At 40.5% G+C, this 16,839-nt stretch overlaps 1 pseudogene; it reads left to right on the top strand.

Annotated features, from left to right (window-relative positions):
- Positions 1-5,692: 5,692 nt before the first annotated feature.
- Positions 5,693-6,260, top strand: LOC118001453 (annotated as a pseudogene).
- The last annotated feature ends 10,579 nt before the right edge of the window (positions 6,261-16,839 follow it).

Genomic DNA, 16,839 nt, shown 5'->3' with positions numbered 1-16,839 from the left:
ACTAAGTAGAACCAGAAATAAATCGCTGGCTAACGTAAGCTGGCCAAGGAGACCTTGCCAAGTATTTTTCTTTTTAAAAACATTTCCCATTTTTATATTTAATCTCAGCTCCTGCTTGCCCTTAAATGCCTTATTTCTGTAATAAAAAATAATTTTCTGCCTCTGTTTACACTAGACTTGGTTTACTTGTTTTCTCACCATTGTTTTTTCTTGGGTCATTGAGTTTTGTTTCTTTCAGTTCTGAAATGTCAAGGTTCTGTATCACTGAAGAAGCAAAAACCTTTGTTTTTAAAGGCTAAAATACTTCTCTCACAGGGGCTTTCCAAAAGAACTGAATGGCATACTCAGGAGTGCAAATTATAGGGAAACCCCTTAGTTTCTCTCATCCCCTGACAGGAGTCAATTTTCCATGAAGCATTGACTATAGACTCAAAAAAGGCATGTGCACATCTTCTGACCTCGCAAGACACTTACAATGGGCCAGAAAGATGAGTGGTCAGTAGCATGTATGTAGGATCATGTGGAATTTAGGTTGCTTAGTGAGAACCAGAAAAAGCCTAGAAGATAAGAGAGAGAGGTTTAGTTGTCAGCCTGTCTTGGCAGAAGCTTTACTCTTTAGAGAAAAGTCTATAGTCCTATCTAAAACACTTTAATTAAATCATGAGAACTGTTCCCAATGTAATTCTTGTAATGCTAGAAAACTCATGGAAAATTTTGTAATTTCAGATATTTCAGCCCCATTTGTAGTATGAACATTTCAGGAGTATTCATATATATACATATTTTAAATTTTAAGATGCTGTTGATTTTGTAAAGCACTATCAATTTAAATACAGCTTTTGTGAGTGTAAGAAAAAAGGCAAATCACTTGAATGGACAAACCAATTCTTACACAGACTAATTTCAGGGAGACTTAAAGTATGCAAAGCAAGAATTTTAGTCTTTGAAGGCAAACAGTTCTTTGGGCTCCTCTGGAGAGATCTAAGCTCAGATTTCTCATTTTTGAATGAGAGGAATGTGAGCTATGGTGATGGGGGTGGGGTGTCGAGGGGCTGCTAGAGAGAAATGCCAAGAGAATTAGGAGAAAGGAAAGATCAGATGTAACTTGATTGATATTTACAACAAATGTAAAACTTGGTTATCTTCAGAGAACAATAGAATTTCCTGCGTAGATTTTACTTATCCTGGCCCATTTGAAGATAAACAGGCCTGCTCTTGGCAATATTGTGAAAAGATGAAGACCTTTTATAGCTCATGGGAAAACACCCAAGAAAATCAGGAATGTGAGTTTGGGTTCTAACTTTACAATTAATTTATGGTGTGACAGCAGCATGTTGTTTAACCTTCCTGGCCTACAATATTCTCTTTTGCAAAATTAGCACAATAGACTGTTTGTCTCCCACAAAATATCTGCGCCACTGGGAGTACGGAGATGTATTTCTTTGGGATTATCCAGTGAGTTGTGGGCTGGGGTGAAATGGGGGAGTTCCCCCCATTGTAGCAGAGTGGCCTCAGGGCCTTGGCTGGTGAAATGCCATCTCTGGGCTGAGTGGGCAGCAGCACTGGGGTCAGGAGCTGACACACCAGACACCCATCAGCAATGTTCAAGCTCCTTAATGACAGCCCCCCAGGCAAAGGGGCTGATGAGGAGTGAGAGCAAAACCCACTTAGGCCACAAAGATTAGCAGAGGCTGAAAAAAAGAAACACCTTCACTTTCCAGTCTGCGAGACAAGGACAGGTGGTGAAAGCCAAGTGGTCAGTTTGTCTCTGCCTTCAAGCCTTAGCTTCCTACTCACCACGTCTTCATGGTCTGTTCTGAGGCACTAGTAAGCACTGTTAACCTGACTGAATATGCTAAGTGATGGAGCAGTGGGTAAGAGTTTTAAGATGACAAAGTGACCAAAATGTGAGATAATATAGTAAACTGAAAGTAAGGGAGCAAAATCTGCAAACGCAAATGGAATGAATCTGATAATAGTGAAAGGAATTGTGGAGAACAGATTTATCATAACACCCAGGCTGACCAGTGTCCTGTGCCATGCAATCAACAACGATCACATGCTTTCTCTTTATAAATAAATAGACTTAAGAAGGATCCTTTAGAACCTAATCTAATCAGAAGAACAGGAGCTTTTGTTCTCATTCTAGAATGGCATTTTTCAAAATTCAGGTCATAACTCAACAGGGTGTCATAAGATCAATTAGTGGGTCATGAGTAGCAATTTTCCTCTCTGATGGAATAAAGTAGAAGAGGAGATATCAGATTACTTCACAGTGTAAGTTATGTGGAACTTTGGTGTGTGCGCACCCGCATTCGCGCATGTTGCTACATGATATAAAATATATTTCTTACTATGGGAAGCTGTCCATAAAAATTAAAAAAAAAAAATCCTGGTGTGACATTAGGTGAGGCTTCCAGAAATTTGGGGGCAAACTTTGTGTTATGGTTTAATTGTGTTCCTCAAAAATATATGTTGAAGTCCTAATCCCCAAGACCTGTGAATATGACCTTATTTAGACATAATGTCTTTGCAGACCTAGTATAGGCTGATACAGTCGGGAACAATTTAAACATAAGGGGAATTTCACATTTGATTATATGCAATTTATTCTGGAAGAAACACTCTGTGAATGCAAAAAACGGCACTAGCAGAACTGAACCGTGTAAGAAAACCCAAAATACACGCCCATACCTCAGACACCTAGACTAGCTACATCAGTTCACCTCGTATTATGAACCACACCCATCCATGTCCGTCATTACAACTTACCTGACTGACTTCAGAAAACTTTCCTTCCATGACTTCACTTGAACTCACAAGTTGTAACCCCTTTGCAGGCAAAGTTCTTTGGCAAGGTAAAGTACCATATATATTGTAATAGTGACGCATGCGTGTTCCGTTTAGTAAGTGTGAAACTGCTACCATTTTTAACAGGTTCTCGCTCTCTCTCTCTCTTTTTTTTTACAGGTCACTGATGACGTTTTTTAGTTTTGTGCCCCAATCACGTTTTTCATATAAACCCTGTGGTTGTCACTGTGGGATTTTGTAGGGCACAGTGATGTTTGGGAATGCCACATCACGTCATAGTAGAATTGAGTGTATGGTATTTAAAACTGTAATACTGGTTGAGATCATCGAGTGGGTGAGTGTAGATACAGAAGAGACCAAGGGTTGAGTCCGGGGGCACCTCAACCTTAACAGATCGAGAGGAGGAGTCAGCAAAGGAATCATCTGGTGAGACAGGAGGAAACTCAAGAGAAATGCTGTTCTAGAAGCCAAGTGAGAATAGCATTTGAAGGAAGGCCTCATCAATTGTATCTGGTGCCACAGAGAGATCAAGAAGGGAGAAGACTGACTGAGAAGTCACCACCAAATTTAGTAACTGCTGAATTTAGTAATTTGGTGGCATAGTGGGGATAAGCCTACTTGGAGAGAATGTATTTTTTGAATAATCATGAAATCAATTTTATTTGATTTTAATACAAGTCTTTTTCAAGTAAGCTCTGTCATTAACATGCACATTTATGTCTTGTATGGTACCTTATAGATCAAGTTCTGCTAATAATTTTTAAATATTGCTATCGAGTCCCTCCTATGCATCTGACAGTGGGATAGAAGCACTGTGTTTAAAGGAGCAGATTCTAGAATTGAGACAGATTCATTTGTAAATTCTGGTTTCACCACTTACTAGTTGTCTCAAGTACGCCTTGCTCTTCAGATTTCCAAAGTGAGGTTAATATCCTATCTTAGTTGGTCATTGTCAGGATTGGGTAAGTAAAGTGCTTAGCATGGCATCTGACACACAGGATGCCTCATAAAGGTTATTAATATTTTTTACAATGATTGATGTAACATTTGGCTTTGAATTTACAATGGAGTAGGGGAGATAAGACATAAAAAATTAAATAAGCATAAATAAGTATAGCCAAAGTAACCAGGGAAAGTGATACTTAAAATGGGACCGAAAGGAGGAAGAGCAGTGAGAAGGGTCCCCTGGGTTTGCTATGCACCTGCCACTCTGTGATGCCATAGTCACATGTACTTGGTTGGTCCTCATACCACACCATGAGGAAGTACTCTCCCCAGTGTGTGCGTGAGAAGACTGATGCTCCAGGAGGCTCATATCTTCCTCCAGGTACTCAATTGGCAGGGGGCTGGAGATGGACTGGATGTGTTCATCTCCCAAATCTATGCTTGTGGTGACAGAGGAGAGCAGCAGAGAGGTGTGGGGCTACCTCTCCCCTCTCTGCCATATGCAAATGCCAACAAGACAGCCAAGCCAAACCAAATCAAACCAAACCAAACCAAACCAAACCTATGGCATGCAAAGCTTCATTTTAGCCTGATATCTCATCTAAAGAACTATATCTAAGAAACAAACCCAACAGAAGCTAGTTGCATATTCTTACCCTGGACCTTTTCTTCTTCTGGTAGGGTTAATTATGTAGCAGAGCAGGGTTTTAAGAAAGGCACGGAAGGACAGGTGGGAATGAGCAACAAGTGCGCATCAAGGGGTGCTTACAGGAAACAAACACTGTGGTGTCTATTTCTCAACCTGGCGGGTCCACAAGTTTACTCTGCAGTGGACTGTGCACCTGCAGTCCGGGCTCCTGTGGGGTTCCTGTTGGGGTAACCAACAATGGGTGGGTATTTGGACTTTAGGAAGTCTCCATGCTAGCTGAGCCTCTCACTCAAGCTGGTAGGACAAGGGCAATTGGTGTCCTGCACAGTATGGTTCGAGAATGGCTTATATCACTCTCCTCCAGTGGGCCATTAAGGGTTCTTAAAGTGCTTCCTTGAGCAGACAGGAGGGTCTAATTGGAAGAGATATGCTGTGCTGCTGGGCATCAAGTTAAGTAATTGTGAAGCCCTAGCAGAGACACTCAGTCTCCTCACCTACTCTCAGTGGGTAAAGGCCATGACCTTGAAGGATAAACCCATGACAGGTAAGATTTAATGGGCTGAGAGAAAATGAAACATGAATCTTTGTAGAGCTCTGTGGGACTTTGAAGGAGAGCCGGCCTTGATGAAGACGTGTACTAGTTTTCTAGGGCTGTCATAACAAATTACCACAACTAAGTGACCTAAACAACAGAAATTTATCCTCTTACAGTTCTGGAGGAGGCTAGAAGTCTGAGATCAGGTGTTGGCAGTGTTGGGTCCTTCTGGGCGTTGTGAGAGAGAATCTGTTCCATGCTTCTCTCCTATCTGCTGGTGGTTGCTGGCAGTCTTTGGTTTTCTTTGGCTTGTAGACATTTCTCTCCAATCTCTGCCTCCATCTTCCAAGGCTATTTTTCCTGAATCTCTGTCTCTGTGTCTCTTCCTCTTTTCTTATAAGGGCATCAATTTATATTGGATTAAAACCTCATCTACTCCAATATGACCTCATCTTAACCATTAATTACATCTGCAAAAACCCTATTTCCAAATAAGTTCACTCTCTGAGGTTCCAGAAAGGACATAAATTTTGGGAGGACACTTTCCAGCCCTGTACAAGAGAGGAGCATAAAACCATTTGGCATCATTGTCTGTGAGAGAACAGTGGGGAAAGGAGAGGAAGAGTCTCTGAAGGAAGGCTTAGAAGGACACAGAATATCAGTGAAGTAATAGGAAGCACATGAACCAAATGGGGTAGTTGAGACTTTAAAGAAGGAACCATTTATATTAAGTGGTGGGGTTGGGTGCCGTCATGGCAGGTTTGCTGAAGAAGACCACCGGCCTTGTGGGATTGGCTGTATGTGAGAGTCCACACGAGAGGCTAAGAATATTGTACACAAAGATTCTTTTTTTTTTTTTTTAAGATTTTATTTATTTATTTGACAGAGAGAGACACAGTGAGAGAGGGAACACAAGCAGGGGGAGTGGGAGAGGGAGAAGCAGGCTTCCCGCCGAGCAGGGAGCCCGATGCAGGGCTCGATCCTAGGACCCTGGGATCATGACCTGAGCCAAAGGCAGGCGCTTAACGACTGAGCCACCCAGGCACCCCTGTACACAAAGATTCTTGATGTTTTTGAGCAAATTCCTAAAAACGCAACATATAGAAAGTATACAGAACACATTACAAATGAGAAGCTGAGTATGTTAAAGCGGAACCAGATGTTAAGAAATTAGAAGACCAACTTCAGGGTGACCAACTAGAAGAGGTGATTCTTCAGGCTGAAAATGAACTAAGTCTGGCCAGAAAAATGTTACAGTGGAAACCATGGGAGCCTTTAGTGGAAGAGCCTCCTGCCAACCAATGGAAATGGCCAATGTAATCATCATTGTATGACTAGTGTGTTGATGGGAAACGGATGTAATTAAATGTTCTGTTATATAAAAGTGTTTCTATATTATTGACATAATCAAGAAAACTAATACAGAACATATTTAGAACACTTCTTAAAATTGATGACTATGGTAATAGGGACTTGTGAATCCATTTTTGATAAGTAAAGCATTCATTTAAGCTATCTTAAAGATTTTTGCTGTTGTTGTTGGTTTTTGTTTGTTTTTTTGTTTGTTTGTTTTGTAGAGAGGTTGTGGAAAGATTTGGAAGTTAATTGGAAAAATTCCTATAGATTTTCAATGCAGAAGCCATAACCAAAATGTGAAGTATTTATAGTGGTATCTTCAACACATCATTTAATGATTTTTATCCTGAAAAAAAAAACAGGAAAGATACTTAATTATTATTATTATTATTGTTTAGACAAATTTATAGGTCACTAAAGTGAAGTAGTAAGAGTAAAAACCATCGAGTTATAGTTGTGCAGTTGAGGAAATTGATTTGGTATTTGAAAGAAAAATTTCTTTCTTGAAAGAAAATATTTCTTATAGTGGTAGTTGGAAAAACTTTTCTGTTTGTCTCATTTAAAAAAGTTAGCTTTCTGTTCTTAGCCTTTAGTTTTCTTGATCAGCCAGAGTACATCAGGATGGGGATAGAATTTATGTAAAAGGAAAGATATCAAGAGTTCCTAAAGTTTTTCATAGGCTTATATTCAGAACATCTTACTCATACATGGGTTATAACTTCAAACTGGAATCACCAGGTAGTTTTCACTAAGTTTCCAATATGAGTGCAGTATGGTTATCAAACCCAAGATAAGTGCTAATTCAAGGAAAGAAACAGTTGACATAAATTACTTTTCACATGTCCTCACCCTTTCACCCTAGACCCTATCATTTCTAAATACTTAAATTTGGTATTTTTTAACTTCAAAGATAGTACTTCTGTGTGTGTTTTTTTTCCACATATGTTTTTGCGTCTTTTGCTATCCCTTGTGGCAAAGTAGGATCATTCAGAATTTTCAGAAAGAGAAAATTGTATTTTTTCCTGATATATTTCTCCCCTTACAGAGCTGTAAATTGAATGGTAAATAAATATTAAATGAAGTGGGGGAAAAAAGTGGAGGGGTTAAGTAAAAACAAACAAACAAAATAAGAGAGTGGTGAAGAACTCCTGAGCTAGCAAGAGCAGGGTGTCATTTTCACAAGCCCTCTCACCCCTTCCCCTTCTTCCCACCACCACAGAAAGGAGTTCCACTTAGGCTTCTACCAGCTTCTCTGCCATTGACCTGTTCTGTGATGCCTCTTCTGTCCTGTCCTGGGGCTTCTCGGATGCAGTGATGTGGGCTGCCTGATGTCCAGGCATGCACAACGTTATGATGGGCGAGTTAGTGCCAGTGCCCACCTTTGAAGAAGGGGAGATGGAAGCCAGTTGATGCCAATTTCCCGATTTCTTCCCTAGCTGACTGTTCTGTGATGTATTCTATAAGATTTCCAGGAAGATTCTGTGGGATTGAGCACCAGTTGACAATAGCAGTGACCAATTCAAGAACTCATCCTTGTTTTGAGGCTTACTCCCTCCTCCTTCACTGTCCCTGCCTCTCACACCTGTTTCCTAAGATAAGTTCCCAAATAAACCACATGTACACAGCCTTCACTTCAGGCTCTCCTTCAAGGGAAACCAAGGCTAAGCAGCCACTCTCAGCCAGTAGATTCAAGGGGAGTAAGGGATTTCTGGGAAAGAGTGAGAGAGAAGGTGGGTGGAGAGGAAGGGAGGGATGGAGAGAGAAGGAGACAGCAGGGGAAGGGGAGAGGGAGGGGGAAAGGAGAGAAAGAGAGTTAAAGCTAAAGAAAGCAAACTTCAGTCTTCTGAGGAGGAATACAGTCAGACAACCCTCAGGCTAGGGGGCAGGTGGGAGGAAAAATACACAGCCCAAGCACAATCTCCTCCCACCCACGGTCCCCTTCCAGAGCCTTCTATGGCTGAACCAATTCCCAGAGGGTGAGGATGGGTTAGCCTTCATGCAGTTCATAGAGGTCAGCCTCCCAGGGCACAGACTAGGCGAGAGGGTTAGAAAGCGGAACTGGAAGTAAACAGAATTGCCAGACAACCACGTTTACCCACACACCAGTTTTCTCTCCCGCTGACCATGAGTCTTAACAGAATTGACTGCAGCACTGACATGCTTCACAAGGCCATCTTTTCAAAGTGGGAAATGTTTCTAAGATGAGGTTGTTCTTGCAACCACACAGAAATAACTTGTTGGCTACACATAAATTTTATCACCATTGAACATAACCATCCTAGTAAACTCAGTTATCATCTGGATTAAGCAGCCTAGGATATGAAGACAAGTGGGGACGTGCATTCAGAACATCCCTTGATTCAAATCCCAGAGCTGCTACTAACAAAAATGGTGCCCTTGAGCAAGTTTCCTTCTCCGAGTCTCAGTTTTCTCATCTGCAAAATAGGATTAAAATATCAACCCCACCTCACAAAAGTTTTCTGAAGATTGAATGAAAGAAGACATTGTAAATGGTGGCTGTTTTTTCTAGTACTGCTCTCTTAATTACTGCTCATTTATTATGCCTCAAACTTCTACTTATCTCCATAGAGATGTATGTATGTTATTAACACATTCATATTGAATAGGATTAACGGTCTCAGAAATCTAAAAATTTCTTCAGATATTTGAAGATTCCTCTTAAAATTATAGTTGGATAAATTGTAATATTTTATTATCCCTCTGTCTTCTTGCTCTTAACTGTATAAAATATCCTGAAGTTCATCTTAAGTGACAGGTGAACTAATTGTTCTTCAATTGCATTCAGACTTCAATGGTCTTTCAGTCAACCATGATGAAGTAATTTATGGTCAGACTCTGGACACAGTTGCCTGATTGCTGATGGTGATGAATCACTGAGGGAAGGGCCCACATTTCTGTGCTGTTGGAGCTTTTCATTTAAATTCTGAGTCTGTTGGGTTGCCTGCAGGTTTACTGGAAAATGGCCTCTGCTTGGAAGCCTGGTTGGAGGGACTTCTTGCCACAAGGCTCATCCTCCACTGTATTAAAAAGGTTTTGTGAGAATCTATGACTTACATGTTAAGGAAAGAATGTGCTCTGTCCCAGGTGTAATTCATCTTGTATCTAAAAATGTGTGGTTCTGTGAAACATAACATATTTAGTTCTTTTTCTCTTGTCCTTTGAGGAAAATCTACCCATTTCTTTTGAAGTGGTGGTGCTATATACAGGAAATATAGCTTTCTGGCCTTATAAACAACTTTCTCATTATTTTTTTCCTCTTTCCCAAATGGGATTTTTTTTTTTTTTTTTAGTGTGAATGAGGAGAGAAGAAAAAGAATTTAATGAAAGAGAAACATGGATACAAATTTATGGTAATACTAGCCTTATTTTTTTTTTAAGGAAAATAATGAAGCTAAAGCAAATTGGATCACAAATAAAATCAGATGTATTATGAAAATAATAATGTTTATGTTTTCTCCCTGTATTATGTAGTTGTTAAACCATATATTTAATTTGTTGAATATTTTGTGGTTATTGCTCTGTTTATAAAAATGATTGCCAATTTCAAGCCTCATTCAGGAGAGTGAGCCAGAGGGCATTGTGGTAAGTGTACACTAATCCTAAAATAATGTTTGAACATGAGAGCTGGCACTCCTTGGCAGGGCTCAGGTGTTACAACAACAGAATCAGAAAAATATCCTACATGGAAACTTTTTCTCAGAGTGAATCTCTGATGGTGTGAATTGCTGATGGTTATGAATCACTGAGGGAAGGGCCCACATTTTGAATATATTTTGAATCTCTGCTTTCAATGAACGGAGCAAGAAGGAGCTGTAAACTACATTTTCAGTTGGGGAGATGTGAAGGGGGCTCATGGAAGGTGGTAAATTAAAGGATGAATTAAGTCTTTCCTTTAAAAAAAGAAATCAGAAGAGCCTTATTTGGACTAAGCGTTAGGAATACTATGGCCCTTGGTACTCAGTCAATGGGAAATTTTAATCCTAGATCCTTGGGAAATTGACGAGACTACTCATTGCCCCACACTTCCCTCTGACAGCAAGTATCTACCTGTCCTAGAATTGTTGAAGCCCTTCCTCTTCTTACAATTTGGACACCACTCTTTGGGGAGAGGTGGATTTAAGGAAGCACTCTCTCAGGGTGTAGGATGGGCACCTGGCAGTAAGTATCCTGTATTTTGCATCCAATGTGCCTCACTGGCCTCATTCTAGTCTTGGTCCTGAGAGGCACCCAACATTATCTGAGAGGTCTGAGATTTAGGCAATACAGTGATTTGGGTGTCTCCCAAGCACATGCAGAGAAGGGGAGCACTTTGGCTTGGGTGCTGCATCAGCTCCAGTAAAGAGAAAGTGCTTGTTGCTATGCCTCAACCTCAACTGTGTCAAGTGACAGTTTACTCCTCTGACCAAAATGCACCTAGAGTGTCAGAATACATCTGTGACTGATTTGTCTCCCAGAGTCAGCTGAGGCTGGTCTGCCTGCCTGCTTGAGCAGCTGAGAATGTGTCTTTTCAACACTGCCTAGTTTGACTATTTCTCAAGTGGATTACAAATGGCTGGGTTGGTCTTCTAGTAGATTCTCTCTGGAGCATTCTCTTCAATTCTGACCTTCTATCCCTACTCCAGGGGCCTTGAGATCCACCGCTCTATTCTGTTTGGTGATGTGGCAATGACTGTGGACATTCTTCTGGTCAGAATGCCCAGATGCTGATTCTCGGCTGTGTCCTCTCCTCCATAGGGGGATGAAATTGTTCCTGGAAGAGTTCTAGCACCGAATGCCTTGACTTCTTGGATTTTGCATATTTAGACAAAGCTTTTCCTTATGATTCCCAGATCTGGCTTCTTCTTCTCTACTCCCCAAAGCATCTGGCCAGTATCTTGATTATTGCTCTCTCTGCCCTGTATCCACAGTGCTGGTGTACACATCTTGCCCTCCTCACCAGATTATGGGCTCCACAAGTTCAGGGACAATGTCTCATTTAGCCCTGATTCTCCACAGCAGATAATCCAGTACCCGGGACTTGGGATGTGTCCCAGAAAGAATTCTTAAGTGAATCAATGAGTAAATAATTGAATTTGTTACTATGGGAGGGAATTCATCAAAATTTTTGCTTCTAATTGGACAAGAAAGTATTCTTCTTGGTTCTCAAGCTTCTCTTTGCTAGTCAAAGGACTGTGATAGGAAGGTGTTGTGCTAACTGAGGGATGGCCAGAGCACGAAAACAGATGCTGGAAAGAAACATGGTCATGAGTCAAGCTTAAGCATTTGTTTAGATAATCAGGGGGTAATGCCAGAGTTAGTAATGAGGTAGACTAGACAGTTTAAAAAGTACAAAATGAAGAAATAATTGTTAGTTGGGATCCTGCTGCTTTAGAGTGTCCGTGAAAATATTAGCAAACTGTAGTTATGTTGGATAAGATCCCTAGACTCTATTATTCCAAATATATTGTAAAATTTCTCATGACTCAGTAAAGTGTATCCATGTGGTTGAGCCAGGAATGTTGTGATGTGATAGAAAGACTCCTCAATGTCATGCTCCTCTACCATTGTCTGGTTGGTTGTTTTTGGATGAGGTATTTAAGCTATGGATCGATTTTTGTTATAGAAAACAAATAGAAGATGCTAAGTGATACCTACGATCTTTCCAATCTCCAAAATGTTATAATTTTATACTTTTAAGTGGTTTTGGAAAAGACACAGTTGTTCAGAGTGTTCTTTACTGGGAAAAGAAAAGATCCATACATACTTCTCTCCATGAACATAACTTAAATATTTCAATGTAATTTGGTACATGTTCAGTGATTCATTTGTAAATATTAATATTTTAATAAATAACATATTAGCAAAAGCTTAACATGTGTGAACTGTTTAATTCTTGATAAAATATCTGCATTTCTCTCAAAAAACAAAACAAAAGTACTTTCTACTTGAAACTCCACACCATGATGATATTCTCATTATAGTTTGCTGAATGACATTTTGTTAGGACTGATAGGAGGGGATTACTCCTACAGTCCTGGAGCCATAGAAGCCTCCCTGATGGGAAAAGCGATAAGTGTGTCAACAGGGCATAAGTAGGTAGGTAGGTAGGGTAGGGGCGGGAGGGGAAAGAATCCCTCATGTTTGATTCCTTCCGCTATCATTTTCTTCTACCACCACTACCTCCGTGGAGCCAGAGGAAGCATGGAGAAGACAGAGATGACTTACCTATGTATTACACACGAATTGAAACCCAACAGTTCCCCTGTCCTTTCTGGCACCCTATTTCCCCAGCACTCCCAGTTGTGAAATGGGGTGACCTTACATCGGACCCAGAAGAAGGAGTTTTGGCACTGACTTAAAGAAAAGCTCCTAATGAAAATAGAATTCCTTTTGCTTTACAAAAATATACAAATTATGTACACAGAAAAATTCTTTATGGTCTGACTTGAGCATTAAATCCCACTGATGCATAGCATGCTACATTCGTTGGTTCACCAAAGTGTGTTTAAAAATGAGATTTTGCAACTTTCTAAGTTGGTTTAATAATGAGGAAGACGGTCAGGCTTGCCTTTTCTCTGTTTTAAACTAATACAGGTTATGATAAAGACAAATCAAACTTCCTTCCTCTGTGTTTCTCCTCTTTTATAGCTTGGATCCTTACAGAATAACTATCATCTCAGATTAGGGTAGGATGCCCTTGAGAAGGCCCTACCCAAAGGAAACCAACTTTTTTTTTTTTTTAATCAGGTGCACTATGCTATATGCCTTGCATTCGTGATCACCCTGTAAAGATATTTCTATGGGGTGAGGTTTGCTTGATTGGAATCATAATCTTACATTCTTGCCTATCTCTGATTAGCCACAATCAGTGTCCAGGGAATTGTGCAGCTGATCCAGGATTTTTATTTCAGAGAGAACCTGGGCTATGCATCTATTCTTTGTGGACAAATTCACCCTGAAATCCCAGAAAGTCTGGAGATGAGTCATCTGGAATATGGCTACTCTGGTATATGAAACTGATCAAACTGGTATTATCTGGTGTGTGATCAGAGTGTAGCTGAGGGTTGGGGATGTAGGAAGAAGGCAATCTGAAGAATGACAGCTATTAAAATGAAACAAGGAAGGAGCAGCGTTGCACTGTGGTCCAATCAACTCTGCCATGTAAGGAGGGACTCTGTGTTGTCAGTGAAAAGCTGATAGGGCAGAGGAAATGAGTTGCTTTGGAAATGTCAAGGTTGGCCAGAGTCCTCTCTGAATAATAAAATCTTTACTGCACCATCAGCAGTGATTAGAGGCAGGAAGGAGATGGAGTTGAATGAGTGCCCAGAGAAAAATGGAATCAATTCTGTATACATTTTCCCTGCTAACATAGACCCTCCCAACCACAGAGCAACCTCCACCCCTTGAGGAAAAAATCACACAATCTCCCCCATCTCCCTGACTTACTTGTATTGTCCACCAACTTCATGACAAGTTTGAGTTCTTCATCTTGTAACACAACATATTTTTTCCCCTTCATTTCTCTTGCAGAGTAAAATATGGAAAATTCGAAAGAAAAGGAGTATCTTCACTGTTCCTTAAGACACAGTCCTCATGCTGCTTTTTGAAAAGGGCAAGCATTTTAACTCCATGAAAAAAGAATAAAGTACCAAGTCTGTGCTAGTTTTTGTTTTTCTTTCATCTTTGTGGATGTGTATAAACAATAGTGAGGCACTTCAGATGGGCTCTCAAAGTCACCAGTTTGGGCAGAAGACTCGTACCGCTCTTCCATATACGCTCGGCCCTGCCTGGCTGAGGAAGGGCATCCAGTCCACAGCTGTGGGCAGGAACGAAGTTGGAAGAGACATAATGACACCCACACCTTCTTGTCAGTTCTGTTGCTCTCACTACTCCTTTGGCTCTAGGCTCTTTCAAAACCTTGCTCAAATATAGCCTTCTCGGGAAGCCTTCTTTGGTACATACTCCCTACTGTCCCACCCCCAGTGAATCATTTTCCTTGTACTATTTCTAGACTTTGTGTGTATTTCAGTATCTTGAAACCATCGATCTGCTTTGTTTTCGTGCCTCTCTCTCCTATTAGAATGTGAACGCTGATGGAAAATAGATGGGATCTGTCCTGGAGCCCTCCACCTAATAATGAATGGCAAGTAGTAGGGAACAAATAAATGTGTTTGACTGACTGGCTGAAGCCCTTTGGATGGGGCACACAGTCAGTCCAGGATCTATCACACTGATATTTTATTTATTTTCTGGCTCAGTAAGTTTCCCTTAAAGCTAGTTCTGGTCTCTTGTGAAATATCTTTCTCAGAGCCACTTCCCCCTTCCATCCTGTTAACACATATATACACATAATCCAGGCAGAATGTTTCTTTGTGGATTCTAGGCAGTGATGGGGAAATGAAAATACCCTATTGCATTAATTCCAAAACACAGATTTTTGTTTTCACCTTTTGAATTGAAATTAGGGAGTATTTGACAATCGATGGCCTCTTACTGTTATGATTAGCAGTGTTTTTTGCTTTCTGAATCATACCTAAAATAATGCATCTTTCAACAATGGTATCTTAGATTTGTTGAGATATGGTACTTATGGAAAAAGTTGTACCAGGGGCCACACCAGCCCTATACCAGGTTATATGGTGAATTCTGGATATGTTCCAAATGCTACATTAAAAACAAATCCAAAGCAGACTTTTCCAGAATAAAGTGAGAGAGTTAACCTTAAGGATCAGCAAGCATGTTTCATGCGACAGTCATTGTTACATCTCTGGCATCTGATCGAGTACATGCCTGGAACATATACATACTTAGTACATAAAGATAACTGATAACAGTTTTTGAGTACTTACTCTGTTTAGTCACTGGATTTTAAGTGTTTTTTATATTTAAGCTCATTTAATACTCAGGATATCATTTTGTGTGGGAATATGATCTCCATTTTTCAGATACACAGAGTGAGGCTAAGGGTAAAAGTAATGTGCCCTACATGTTATAGATAGTAAGTGGCAGAGCTATGGCTGGACTCCAGGTTCATTTGACTTCAAAGGCCACGCTCTTGTGCTCTATGCTATGCTTCCTCCCCAGTGAATATTGATTTTGAACAACTGGTATTTCTACTGGTCTTGATGGCAGTTTGCTTGGTCAGAGTTGTCAGTTCTCAATTTTCTTTCCAAATTGTCCACTTTCCTGGGCCCCCTAGACTCTACTGGTCATCAAATGACTATCTTAGACTTAACATTTTGATGAATATTGCTTAATTTGTAATAAACAGTTTATTGGAAAAATATTTCCTTTATTCAATGATACAGGAAAAATCCTACCAAAACCAAAAATCCCCTAAGAGCCATTTGTGATTATGATGGTGTTATATTTCACAAGTGCAATATTGTGGAGGTAAAATAAATTCATTTTTATAAGTAGTAAAAACAAACAAACAAAACCACAATCTCTCTCTCTCTCTTTTTAAAGATTTATGTATTCATTTGAGATAGAGAGGGAGAGCAAAAGTTAGGGGTGGGGCAGAGGGAGAGGGAGAGAGAGAACCTCCAGCAGACTCCCTACAGATGTGGAGCCCAATGCAAGGCTTGATCTCACGACCCTGAAATCATGACCTGAGCCAAAATCAAAAGTCAGACGTTTAACCAACGGAGCCACCCAGGTGCCCCACACAATCTCTCTTTTGTAGTATTGCCACCCTGGAGGTCATGGAGAAAAAATTAAATTCAATGGGCTTTGATTGACCTCCTTTTTGGGGGCTGAGACCTGTTTTTCTAAAGCCAAGATGCCCAAGCATAATATTAAGAAATTACTGAGGAAATTCACTTCCAGTATAGAAGATTCTGTTAAACCAATCACCTTCTCCTCTCTATAGTCACTGCAGAGATCAGAACTAGGAGTTGGGGGGGTGTCAGGGGCCACCATGCTGGGCAATGGAAGAAGCACTGGCCTAGGACCAAGCTCTAGCGTGTACCTCAATCACCTGGAGGGCTTGTTTAAACACAGATTGCTGGGCCCACCCCCGGAGTTTCTGACTCATCAGGCTTGTGGTGGGTCCTGAGAATTTGCATTTCAAACAAATTCCCAGATGCTGCTGATGCTGCTGGTCCAGGTGCCACACTCTGAGAACCACTGGCCTCGCCCTTAGAAGGGCCTAAGTCTGGATCCTGATTCCTCACTATCCTAGCTGGGCCTTAGGGAATTTAATGATCTGTCTTGACTCCTTATGAGTAACCTGAACTGTAAACTACCTGTTCTATCCATTTTCTAAGACTTGTACGAAAAGAAATGAAAATAATATATTTGCAAATTACTTAAAAACCTATTATCGCTGGTATTACTCATATTACTGTGAAAGAAGCTGTAGATTTATGTCACCTCAGAGAGGAGCTGGCAAAACTTTGGAGTTACCCAAAGCCAAGTGGGAAAAGTTTGGAGAATTCAAAGTGCATGTTGTACCCTGAAGTACCTTGGGAACCAGCATGGAATATAATGGAAAGGACACAGGTTACCTACCTTACGTGTGCTCAAACCCCATTTCCCATCT

This window comes from Mirounga leonina, unplaced genomic scaffold (assembly GCF_011800145.1).
Source record: "Mirounga leonina isolate KUSES-001 unplaced genomic scaffold, KU_Mleo_1.0 Mir_53, whole genome shotgun sequence".
Taxonomy (NCBI): Eukaryota; Metazoa; Chordata; class Mammalia; order Carnivora; family Phocidae; genus Mirounga; species Mirounga leonina.
Note: the sequence above shows the minus strand (reverse complement) of the source record. Positions and strands in the feature narration are given on the sequence as shown.